We start from the raw sequence: 12,845 nt of genomic DNA, 5'->3' as shown, positions 1-12,845 counted from the left end.
ACTTCCAGTCTATGCTTGACTGCAGATCTGGTGTTGATCAGGGTGCATGCTAGTTGTTTTGGTTGAATTGGTGTCTTCCGGTGATTGATGGTTGATTGTAGGTTGGTCCTTAGTAGTTGTTCTTTTCATAGTATTTTTTGAATGGAGGTTGGTAATGTTGAGGTGGTATTTCTTAGTTTGTGGAGAGCATCCACTAAGTATTTGAAGTTGCACATGGCGAGAAAAAAAAAAGTTGATGGTGATAGGATGACTACGATGATGATACTGATGTAGCGACGATGAGGTTGCTAAGAAGATAATGGTCTTGAATGATGCCGCTGATAACCGGGTGGTGTGCTGATTATGCAGATGGTGGTGTAAATAGTTCAGGAGGAGGTGATGGAGGGGGGCCCTGCTGACCTACCACCCTCCCGTTGATCCAGAGGAAGGCAAAAAAACCCTAGCTGAGCTGGCCAATTGCTACAGTAGAGGAAAAAAATTCCTTCCTGACCCCCTGGGAGGTGGTTGGACCAGAGGACCCTGGATCAACTGCTAGTGGGTGATGCCCTGGGGTACTTACCTGACCAGGGATGGAGAAAAGAGAAGAAGAGGGGGGAGGAGGGCGAGATGGGGGGTGGGAAGGAACAGAAGGAGTGGGTTGAGAGACCTCGGTCACTACTTACCGGTGCTGCAACCGGGTCTGGTGGATCAGGCTGGATGCCGGGCTAGGCCTGAGCTGTGGTTATCCTGATTCTTTGAAAAACTGGTGCCCCTGCAGTGAGGTAACGGTAGTGAAGGAGGAGGTGTTCAGGGTGGGAAGGGGCATGCAGGCCCGCTGAAGAGGAAGTGGGGTGAGCTGAAGAGATAGGCTGGTGCAGGCCAGAGCTAGGCCACAGCCACGGTCTGTCCCTCGTGTCTAGCTGGCTAGACCAGAGGCAACAGGACAGCGGCTGTGGATGGTGCCCGGATGGCTGGGTCTGAGAGGGGGTGGGGCTGAGTGGTGGTCGGGAGGGACCGGGTCCCGGTACTAACCTGCTGGGGGGGTCTGGGGATGAGCTCCGGGTGGAAGGTAGAGTGATTGCGGCCGCCCTGGGTGGACCAAGATGACTGATGGGCTAGGCCCGAGCCGCGGGCTGTCCTAATGCTCAGGCTCCCGGTGTGGCTGTGGTCCCATCTGTGGATGGTGGGTTGGGCCCGGTAGGATGGAGCGTGCGGGCCTGCCGATGGAGGCTGGGGGGTGAGCGGCAGGCCGGCGCTGTCCGGAGCCGCAGTGTGGCTAGCGGCTGGGATCGAGGCGTTCTGAAGGCCACAGATGGTGCGGTGGAGTGCTGGGGGCATAGCTAGGTGGGAAGGGTCCGGGGTGGTCTGGGGAGATCCCGTTCCTGGTCCATGCAGCTGGGGGGGTCCTGAATGGATGGAAGGCTGGGGTGGCTGGATGGCCAGAGCTACTAGAAGCCGGAGCTTTCAAACGCACATCTGCTCTCTGCTCTCTGCTCTGACACAGTGTTGAGAGCGATGACCTGGGTTGGGTCTGTTCGAACAAAAAACGCAGGCTGTGGTAGTACCACAGCCTGGGGGCTGCTGCTCCAGATCTCTGGGAATCCTGGACTTTCTTGTGCTCCCTATTATATGTACTCCTCAGGCTACCAATTTTGAGCTTCAAATAGTTGATGTCTGCCGTGGGATAAACAGGCTTCACTAATTCCAACAGTTTCTCCATCGCTGCCTTCCTCTTTATCTTGTTTGAATAGTCCTTGCATTTTACTTGCCAGAGACATGGCAACTCCCTGTATTTTTCTAGAAAATTCTGGCAGGAAATCAGGGGCCGTAAATTTATCAACCATTTTAACCGCAAGACAAAACACAAGACAAACCCTAATGTCTGGCTAAACTCTTCTAATCTTGTCCCAATATAGGCCTCAAACTATAAGCAGTATAGGCCACTAACCACTGATGCCCCAATTTACAATTGTACCTTCATTTCAACGTCCCATTGAGCGAAAATGATCTTCCATCCTCCACTCACAGATCGTACCTACGTCCATTGCAGCGACCGCTCGTTATGCTTTATATACACTGCGCATGAGTCAAACTCTGTCCCTGTCTTTCTTTCTAGTATATTCCCCACCTCTTCTCTTTCAGGCCAGTGGGAGAGCAAATGGCGGAGAGTCAGCAGGTGCGTGCTAATAGCAGCAATGATGAAGGCCAGGAAAGCCCCGATGAAAGTTCCAGATCCAGGAGGAGATATAAGGCCTCAAATATGTCCTTTGTAGAGATGGTGGAGATGGTGGACATCTTAAAGAGGACAGACTATGATGGGAATCATGGGCGGTACAGAAACCCTAATGTGAGAAAGGTCAAGATCATGGCTAAAGTTGTCAGAAGTCTGCACAGGACTTTTTGGGTATGGCGATCCAAGGATCAATTGAGGAAACACTGGTCAGACCTGAAATCGAGGGAGCAAAAATCAGTATAGAAAGATCAGGAAAATGCTGCAAAAAAGTATTTGCTGTGTGTTCCTATTATTATTATTACTTTCGTGCTGGTCCATGTGCTTTTCTTTACTGTTGTACAGTTTAAAATGCCAAGTTAGAGGTTCGTGGACACAGAAATCGTTTGTATTAAACATTGTTCGTTCAACCACTAATATGTCGTTTTTGGCAGATGCAGGTTAACTACATTTGTTCAGGCCTATTTTGATTAAAATACATTTATTACATTGTTGTCTAGATGGATTTGAAACTATAATGAAATGACAACTTTATTCAGTGTCAGGGAGGACACTCAGCAGCTGTTTACGCATCTGGACGCAGGAGCACTAGTGTGGGACACCATAACACCCTTGTTATGGTGTCCCACGCAGGTGCTCCAGTGGATGCTAAGGGTCTCTCCATGTGTGAAACTTGCACAGAGCAGGTAAGTATTCCAACTTTTGAAAGGGGAAAAAATCATGTATTCAGCTTGGAACTCTGCCAAAACAAACAATTGGAAGACACTTCCAAGCAATGTTTCATATTACTATTTCTAGCCTAATATATCTGTCTACTAAGAATACCTTTGTATTCAAATAGGGGAGAAAAGAATAGGGACATCTGAGGACACCAGTAACTCAACACCGAATGAAGAACGTCAACTCACCACACACACTGAAGATGCAGATGTTCAGGAAGTGCTGGGTGAAGTGATAGAAATGGTGTCGACAACAGGTCAGTGTCTGAGACCACAGCTTAAGGTAATAGATGGATGCCTGCATATTTATAATATATGGTGTGTTTCTTTTTTATTTTTAGGTGATCTGGATGTTGTGGAATAAGAAACTCACTTCAGCAGTGCAAGTTCACAAATCCTGATCAGGGAGATCATGGTGTGCAATTGTGATTTGGAACAAATGAAACAAAACATCCATGATGTTCAAAAAAGACCCAGCAACATCATAGATATTTTAGGAAAAATCTAAACAAAAATAAGATTTTAGAGTTGTCATTATGTTGTACGTGTTTTTACAGTTTTAAATGAATCACAAAGCCAGATTTTGAAGATGCACACAGTGTGTCAACATGTGCTATCTCCCATCATGGGATGTCAATGCACATGTTTTGTGGGTGCAACCCCCTCCTCCTAACTAAAGTAGGTGAGGAAGGGGTTGCACCCCCGAAACACATTCATTGATCCCCACGATGGGATCTAGCACATGTTGACACACTGGGGTTTATTTCAAAAAGGCAAAACCACTTTGCACTACAAGTGCAATGCAAGTGCACTTGAAAGTACGTTCGTAATTGTTGGTCAACATTTGTGTGACCATGTGTGCACAGAACAAGTTGGAGCCAACACCGTTCGAACAAAATTTGATGGTTTTGTTGCCGGAAAGTACAGTCGTGTGTACGATGCTTAAGATTGCCCTGTATTTGGCTTCATCCATCTTTCCATCAACTCTAACTGCCTTCCCTGTCCCTCCTAAAGAAAAGCATCCCCACAACATGTTTCCACCACCATGTTTTATGGTGGGGATGGTGTGTTCAGGGTGATGTTCAGTGTTAGTTTTTCGCCGTATGGCATTTTGCTTTTAGGTCAAAAAGAAAAATTTTGGTCTCATCTGACCAGATCACCTTCTTCTGTTTCGCCACATGGCTTCTCTCAAACTGCAAACAGGACTTCTTTTGGCTTTCTTCTTACCACTCTTCCATAAAGGCCAAATTTGTGGAGTACACAACTAATAGTTGTCCTGTGGACAGATTCTCCCACCTAAGCTGTGGATCTCTGCAGCTCCTTCAGAGTTATCATGAGCCTCTTTGCCCGGGCTGTCAGTTTAGATGGACAGCCATCTCTTGGTAAGTTTGCAGCTGTGCCATACTTATTTCATTTTCGGATGATGGATTGAACAGTGCTCCATGAGATGTTCAGAGCTTGGGATATTTTTTATAACCTAACCCTCCTTTAAACTTCTCCACAACTTAATCTCTGACCTGTCTGGTGTATTTCTTGGCCTTCAAGATTCTGTTTTTTTTCACTAAGGTTCTCTAACAAACCTCTGAGGGCTTCATGGAACAGCTGTATTTATACTGAGATTAAATTACACACGGGTGAACTATTTATTAATTAGGTGACTTCTGAAGGCAATTGGTTCCACTAGATTTTAGTTATGGGTATCCGAGTAAAGGGGGCTGAATACAAATGCACGCCACACAGATATTTATTTGTAAAACATTTTGAAAACCATTTATCATTTTCCTTCCACTTCACAATTATGTGCCACTTTGTGTTGGTCTATCACAAAAAAAGCCAATTAAATACATTTACGTTTTTAGTTTTAAAATGACAAAATGTGGAAATTTAAAGGGGCATAAATACTTTTTCAGGACACTGTATGTCATTTATCAGCCCCTTCCTTTTCTGAATTGACATGGGGAGTGATTAGTACCGGTCACTCACTGTGTCCATTCATAAATGAAGAATAGCAAACTGTGTTTACTATGCTTCAGTTTGTGAATGAACTGGAAGCCCTGTTCAGAGCTATTCCTGTCAATTCATTCTGGTCAGTTAAGGCTGCAGAGAAGGAGATTGAAGGCTATGTCCTCAATCTCCTTTCGCTATCTCAAAGGTGAAACATCGGAGGTCTGTTTAGACCCCTGAGATCTCACCAAAGCCCCCCCCCCATCCCACCAATGGGGCTCCTAAAAAATTGTAAAGAAATAATAATAAAATGAAATGGTAAAAAAGAATTAAAAAATAAACTAATGAGAATTAAAAACTACTGACCCCATCCACTGCCCAACTAACCCAGTCTGCCCTTCTGACCCCGTCCACTGTCCTACTGAACATGTCCACTGCATTACTGACAAAATCCACTGCTATATTGACTGCTAAATTGACACCGTTCACTGCTCTACTGTCTGACACTATTCACAGTCCTACTGACACCAGTGGCGGACTTACCAGACCCACTGCAAAACATGTGAAAGGGATCCACTGCAGGACCATAATAAAGGGCCCTGAAATGGGAGTAAAGGGTCCCAGGATCAGTGGGAAGGGCCCTCAGGTTAAGAGGGAATGGCCTCGGCCTAGGGGTGGGGGACCCTTTAGATTTCTTGCACCGGGGCTCTAAAGGTTCTAGTTATGCATCTACCCTCTAGAATAGTGAGTTTTAATAGGGCAGTTTCTGTGAAGTGTTTGAGCAAAAGCTAGACTGTAAGGGGTCAAGAAGGTTGATGTCAGTGAAGATAGTAGTGGTAGAAAATAAAAAAAAGGTTGTTTTAGAAGTTTAGAGGTAAATTGGAGCACGGAAATGGGTCTTAAGTTATTCCGGTTGGTGGGGTCCAGTGAGTGCTTTATAACCCCTTCATGATGGAGGTAAAACATATCCACACACCTGAACACAATTTTGCAACTTTTAATGTTAGTGTTAGTAAAACTGTACATATCATCACAACTACTGTACTTAGTATATCCACGTGGATTATTCCTTGTTTTTGTTTAAGATAAATTGTGTTTTCATTTAGTGGTAAATGGTAATAGATATACAGTATCTTTATTTTTTATATTATCCAGGAAAACTGTCCTAAGATAGTAAAGAAAAAAATATTTTTTTTAAATCTAACTGCATATTTCTTGCTATTAATATAACCTAAAACCTAGAACAACTCTGAATAATTTCCTCTGCTCCTGACAGTTGCAGAAATACCACATATAGTGCATCCGGAAAGTATTCACAGCGCTTTACTTTTTCCATATTTTGTTATGTTACAGCCTTATTCCAAAAAAGATTAAATGTATTAAAAATAAAAAATGAAAAAAAAAAATCACATGTACATAAGTATTCACAGCCTTTGTTCAATACTTTGTTGAAGCACCTTTGACACCAATTACAGCCTCAATTCTTTTTGAGCATGATGCTACAAGCTTGGCACACCTATTTTTGGGCAGTTTCTCCGACTCTTCTTTGCAGGACCTCTCAAGCTTCATCAGGTTGAAAGGGGAGCATCGGTGCACAGCCATTTTCAGATCTCTCCAGAGATGTTCAATCAGGTTCAAGTCTGGGCTCTGGCTGGGCCACTCAAGGACATTCACACAGTTGTTCCGTAGCTACTCCTTTGTTATCCTGACTGTTTACTTAGAGTCATTGTGCTGTTGGAAGATGAACCTTCGATGCAGTTCGAGGTCCAGATTGCTCTGGAGCAGGTTTTCATCAATGATGTCTGTGTACATTGCTGCATTCATCTTTCCCTCAATTCTGAATAGTCTCCCAGTTCCTACCACTGAAAAACATCCCCACAGCATGATGCTACCACCACCATGCTTCACTGTAGGGATGGTATTGGCCAGATGATGAGCAGTGCCTGGTTTCCTCCAGACATGACACTTGCCACTCAGGCCAAAGTGTTCAATCTTTGTTTCATCAGACCAGAGAATTTTGTTTCTCATGGTCTGAGAGTCCTTCAGGTGCCTTTTGGCAAACTCCAGGTGGGCTGTCATGTGCCTTTTACTGAGGAGTGGCTTCCGTCTGGCCACTCTACCATACAGGTCTGATTGGTGGAGTGCTGCAGAGATGGTTGTTCTTCTGGAAGGTTCTCCTCTCTCCACAGAGAAATGCTGGAGCTCTGTCAGAGTGACCATCGGGTTCTTAGTCACCTCCATGACTAAGGCCCTTCTCCCCCGATAGCTCAGTTTAGCCGGGCGGCCCGCTTTAGGAAGAGTCCTGGTGGTTCCAAACTTCTTTCATTTACAGATGATGGAGGCCACTGTGCTCATTGGAACCTTCAATGCTGCAGAAATTTTTCTGTACCCTTCCCCAGATCTGTGCCTCGATACAATCCTGTCTCAGAGGTCTACAGACAATTCCTTGGAATTCATGGCTTGGTTTGTGCTCTGACATGCACTGTTAACTGTGGGACCTTATATAGACAGGTGTGTTTCCAAATCATGTCCAATCTACTGAAGTTACCACAGGTGGACTCCAATCAAGTTGTAGAAACATCTCAAGGATGATTACTGGAAGCAGGATGCACCTGAGCTCAATTTTGATTGTCATGGCAAAAGCTGTGAATACTTATGTACATGTGATTTTTTCATTTTTTATTTTTAATAAATGTGCAAAGATTTCAAACAAACTTCTTTCACATTGTCATTAAGGGTTTTTGTTTGTAGGATTTATTAATTCAATACATTTTGGAATACGGCTGTAACATAAAAAATATGGAAAAAGTGAAAAGCTGTGAATACTTTCACTGTATGTGTATTTTATTCGTTGTTTGCACTCGCAGTAGGGCCCAGAAACAATGCTGTGCTTTTTTTTTTTGCTTTTTTTTAATCTTACCTAAAACACACTGACACTAATTACCATAGATACTAATTTAAAAATAGAAGAAGTTTGAACAGAGGTGTCATATCTTCCAAAGCTAAAATGATAAAACAATGATATCTTCACCAAACTTATTATAGACCTGTCAAGCTACATATAATGAGGAAGAGGGATAATTCATTATGACATAAGTGCCAGATGATTGAAGGGACTTTCTTTGGCATGATGTGGGAATGTAGAAAGATTAGGTGCATTTGGTCAAGAGTTACAAATTTTATTGCAGAGAACTTTAAACTTCCAAGCCAATGTAACCCTTTGACCTGTTAATAATGATACAGTTATGGATAGGGTCACTAAAATATTTCTTTAATTACTTTTTCAGTACAATAAAAATTATAGTGTTAAAATTGATATACATACTGTAGAGACTATTAGCTTGAACAAATTGAAAATATTAAATAACAATGACATACTGTTGTGCAAACTAACTTATGCAGCTAGAGAGTGCCTGAAAAAAATGTGAAAACTTTTGATTTAGATGGGTGGAAGGTAACAAATGATGTGGAAATGTGTGGGGTTTAACACAGCTTGGGCATAGAGATTATCTACTTATTATTTCTTATGATGTTAAAACAACAACAAGGTCAGTATACAAAAATGAAAAAGTCGAGGGGGCAGGAGGCGGAGCCTAGCAGAGCAGACATGCATTGTTAGAGCTCCACACCGCTGAGGAGAGAAGAGAAGGACAAAGCGGAGCCTGCAGGCTCAAAAGGTATCCATTTGAACCTTTTTGCCCCAGGGAACAAACTGTGAAAGTTTGGGCAGGAAATATGGTACTGGGAGGAAACCGTGGCAGAAATAAAAATCACCTCACAAAGAGCTCACAGGCACTCACTGCAGCTGAAGCAGCTCCAGTCACCTCACAAGATACAGCATCAGGGCGCTCTCACAGACAGAAAATGTCACAGCAAGACTATCCATTTGAGTCAGATACAGAACAAATCCTCTCACAAACTTCTCCACAAGCCTCCTCAGTATCCCCAGTAATATTATTACAATTTGAAAAGATGCTTCATAAGGCTTTAAAACAAACCTCAGACCAAATAACAAAAAGCCTAACCAAAGAAATAAGAGAGCTGGGAAACCACACCGCAGCCTTAGAAATAAAAATGGATGAAATTGAAATTACAACCCAAGAAAATATAACAGAATTGGAACAATTAAAAAAAGAGATTTTAATACTTCAAACTAAGCTCGAAGATTACGAAAATAGAGCCAGACGTTCAAACTTGCGCATAAGGGGAATACCTGAAACTGTGACAGACCTGCAATCTACTATTACTGCTCTATTACAAGAACTAAAGCCAGATATCCCTATTGAACGTTTAGAACTGGACAGAGTACACAGAGCCCTCACAGCCAAAAAGAAAGATGGACCCCCACGTGATATAATCACAAAATTTCATTATTACAGAACAAAAGAACAAATACTAATTGCTGCAAGAGAAAAAAAGGAACTTAATTTTCAAGGACACAATTATCAAATTTTTGCTGACCTATCCCAACTTACTATTACTAAAAGACGATCCATGAAACCCCAACTAATGGAACTGCAACGCCACAACATTATGTATCAATGGGGCTTCCCCTTTTCAGTCAGATTTAACTACCAAGGTACAATTTACAGAAGCAGATCAGCAGATGAACTACAACAAACCCTTTTAAAATTAAATCTGACAGAACCCACAAGCAGCAACACTCCCACACGCAGAAGAATGGCATCATCTTCACCTTCAGGCAGCACCCAGAAAATTTCAGAACAAAATGGGAATCATCATTCTCACAAAAGAGGCCGTTATGCCACATCATCCATGGACCAAGAAGATTCAATGGACTGACATCCTAATTCCTGATATCTCTTTATTTATTATACTAAGAGATGGTTCTCTATAAAAAACCTATATTTATAACTGAATGTAACTGCATTCTGATAGTCACACACTGTGTGGTATCATGTTACATTCCAGTTATATTTCTTATTACTTCTGATTCATATAGCCTTAGAATATATAAGTGAAATAAGGAAATTCTTGTTCAGTTATATATTATCAGGTAATAACAATAGATTTATTACTTTTTAGGACAAATATGTTCAATAATCCAGAAGTAATGGAAGCTTTTTCTTTCTTTTCTTAAAACAAATATATTATTACCTAACTAGTTCCTAGAATTATGTTTTTGTTTATTCTAATCTGAAGCAATACAACCTCAATTTTATGAGTTAACATATCTAAACAGTTACATATGAATAAAATATGTAATTGTTTACTCTAAAAGGGTTAAAATCCCAAAATAATTCAAACTATCTTCATCAATACCAAAGATATTAACAGTACCTTTCTAACTGAATTATTTAGCCTAGGGCAAAACTAACTATATACAACCACCCTGGAATAAATAATTTCAACAAAAACTATATTCTGCACTCCAATTAATGAAACATCATTTTGATGTCTTTTGACATAGCACTTCTCTCCTGTAAGCGGAAGATCCGTGTATCCCCATTAGCCCTCCTCATTCTCCCAACCATATTATGTGGGAGTGTGACGAAGGCACTTATTCCCCTGAGAGAGATATTTATTCTCTTTCACGGGTAAATTGTGATTACTTGCAAAAAATAATTTATACAATGTATCATCTAATCTCATATGTTTTTTGTTTACTCTTTACTCCAGAATTCACTGGTTTCTTTTCTATCTATTCATCTCTTCAGTCCACACAGGTTGATCTGCGCAGTCAGCTCTGCATAACAAAAAGTAAGTCAAAACTATTTGATCTATTGCCATGGCACCACTGAATATACTTTCCCTGAATGTTCAGGGAATAAATGTCCCTCAAAAAAGGACCAAAGCCTTCCGTACTTTCCATAATAAGAAGGCTCACATAGTATGCCTCCAAGAAACACACTTCACCAAAGATTCTACTCCAAAATATATTTCTCCTTTTTATCAACAAATTTACACGGCTTCTGCCTGTACCAAGCAAAGGGGAACTCTAATTGCATTTCACCGATCCACACCATTCACCTTATCATCAGAAATTAAAGACCCAGAAGGTAGATACCTGATACTCATGGGTTATATAATGGATACAGCAATCACAGTGATTTCCTACTACGCTCCTAACAAACAACCTACACCATTCCTCTCACATATATTACAAGTGATTAATACACACAAAATAGGAACAGTGATAATGTGTGGGGATTCGAACCAGGTCCTCCTCCCATTTCTAGATAAATCACCTTTTACACCATCCAAAATAACCTCTAGATTACCTTTTTCTCAACTTCTTTCCAAATACAATCTGGTAGATTCATGGAGAGAAAGTAACCCAATGAAAAAGAAATTCACTTATTTCTCGCACCCTCATCAAACCTTCACCAGAATAGATCATATTTTTCTAACAATAGGAATGATACCAGAAATTATTGCATCAGATATAATTCCGATTCCGTGGTCTGACCATAATGCAGTATACACTACTATAGCCTCAGCCATACCAAAAGCGCATGACCCAACGTGGTACTTACCGGACATAATGCTCAAACACCCACTACATCAGATGGCCATTGAACAAGCTTTAAAGGAATACATATCAATTAATAATACAACAGACATTTCCCCAATAACACTGTGGGAAGCTCATAAGCCTGTCTTGCGTGGTACAATACAAAGACAAATGGCACTATTTAAACGGGAACGCAAAAATCTAGCAAAAAAACTAGAACTCAATTTTAATGCAGCCTACATATCATTTCAAGATAATCCATCTCAGAGTACAAAATCTCATCTGGAAAAATCTAGATTGGAATACGATCTATTTCTCACTGAGTCAGTTGATAAATCCCTCAAACGCTCCAAACACAATTTCTACATGAATACAAACAAACCAGGTACATATTTGGCTCGGGCATTAAATTCAACTAACAAATCTTTCAAACCAATACGTTTGAAATGATCAAAAAATGTTTACACTTGTAATCCAGTTAAAATAGTCCATAAATTTCACTCACATCTCGCAACTTTATACAAGACAAACAATGAATTTAATCCTACAGAGGCTGAATCCTTCTTCTCAAAAATAACCTTACCTGAGTTATCTCAGAATCAAAAAAGCAGTTTGGATGAGCCTATAACTATAGATGAAGTTGCTAACGCCATAAAAGACCTAAAACTTAACAAAAGACCAGGCCCAGACGGCTACTCGGCTTTATACTATAAAACATTCTCAGAAATACTCTCTCCCATTCTCACTGAAACTTTTAACAAACTTCTAGATGGACATTCTTTTCGGCAAGAAACACTAATGGCAATTGTTTGTATGATCCCAAAACCCCTTTCTGATGATACTTCCTGTGTGAATTATCGGCCTCTCTCTCTGTTAAACCTCGATATTAAATTATTAGCAAAAATAATAGCAAAACGCCTCAATAGCATTATAGGAAAATTAATACATAGAGATCAAGTAGGCTTCATGCCAAATAGACAGGCAGGCGATAATATACGTAGGGCAGTGTTATTGGCACATATTGCTAAAAAACGGAAAATCCCTTTATGTTTTCTATCTCTCGATATTAAGAGGGCATTTGACACAGTATCCTGGCAATATATGCAATATTCATTACAAAAATGGGGTTTTGGACCCCACTTTTTAACATGGATCAAAGCACTATATAATAAACCCAAAGCCTATATAAAATATGCTGGATACAAATCTGAAACCTTTAATATCGAAAGAGGTACCCGACAGGGTTGCCCATTATCTCCCTTATTATTTGCCCTTATACTCGAACCCATGGCCCAATACATCAGAACAAACCAAACTATAACTGGCATTGAAGTAGGAGGTATTACACACAAATTATGTATATTTGCAGACGATATATTACTTTTTCTATCATCACCACAGGTCTCTGGTCCTAACTTAATACCAGCTCTTGATGGATTTGCAGCCCTATCCGGCCTTATGATTAATCCTAAGAAATGCCTAGTGCTTAATATTTCAC

This window comes from Aquarana catesbeiana, linkage group LG09, assembly GCF_042186555.1.
Source record: "Aquarana catesbeiana isolate 2022-GZ linkage group LG09, ASM4218655v1, whole genome shotgun sequence".
In the NCBI taxonomy this organism is placed as follows: Eukaryota; Metazoa; Chordata; class Amphibia; order Anura; family Ranidae; genus Aquarana; species Aquarana catesbeiana.
This window is presented reverse-complemented; position numbering follows the sequence as displayed.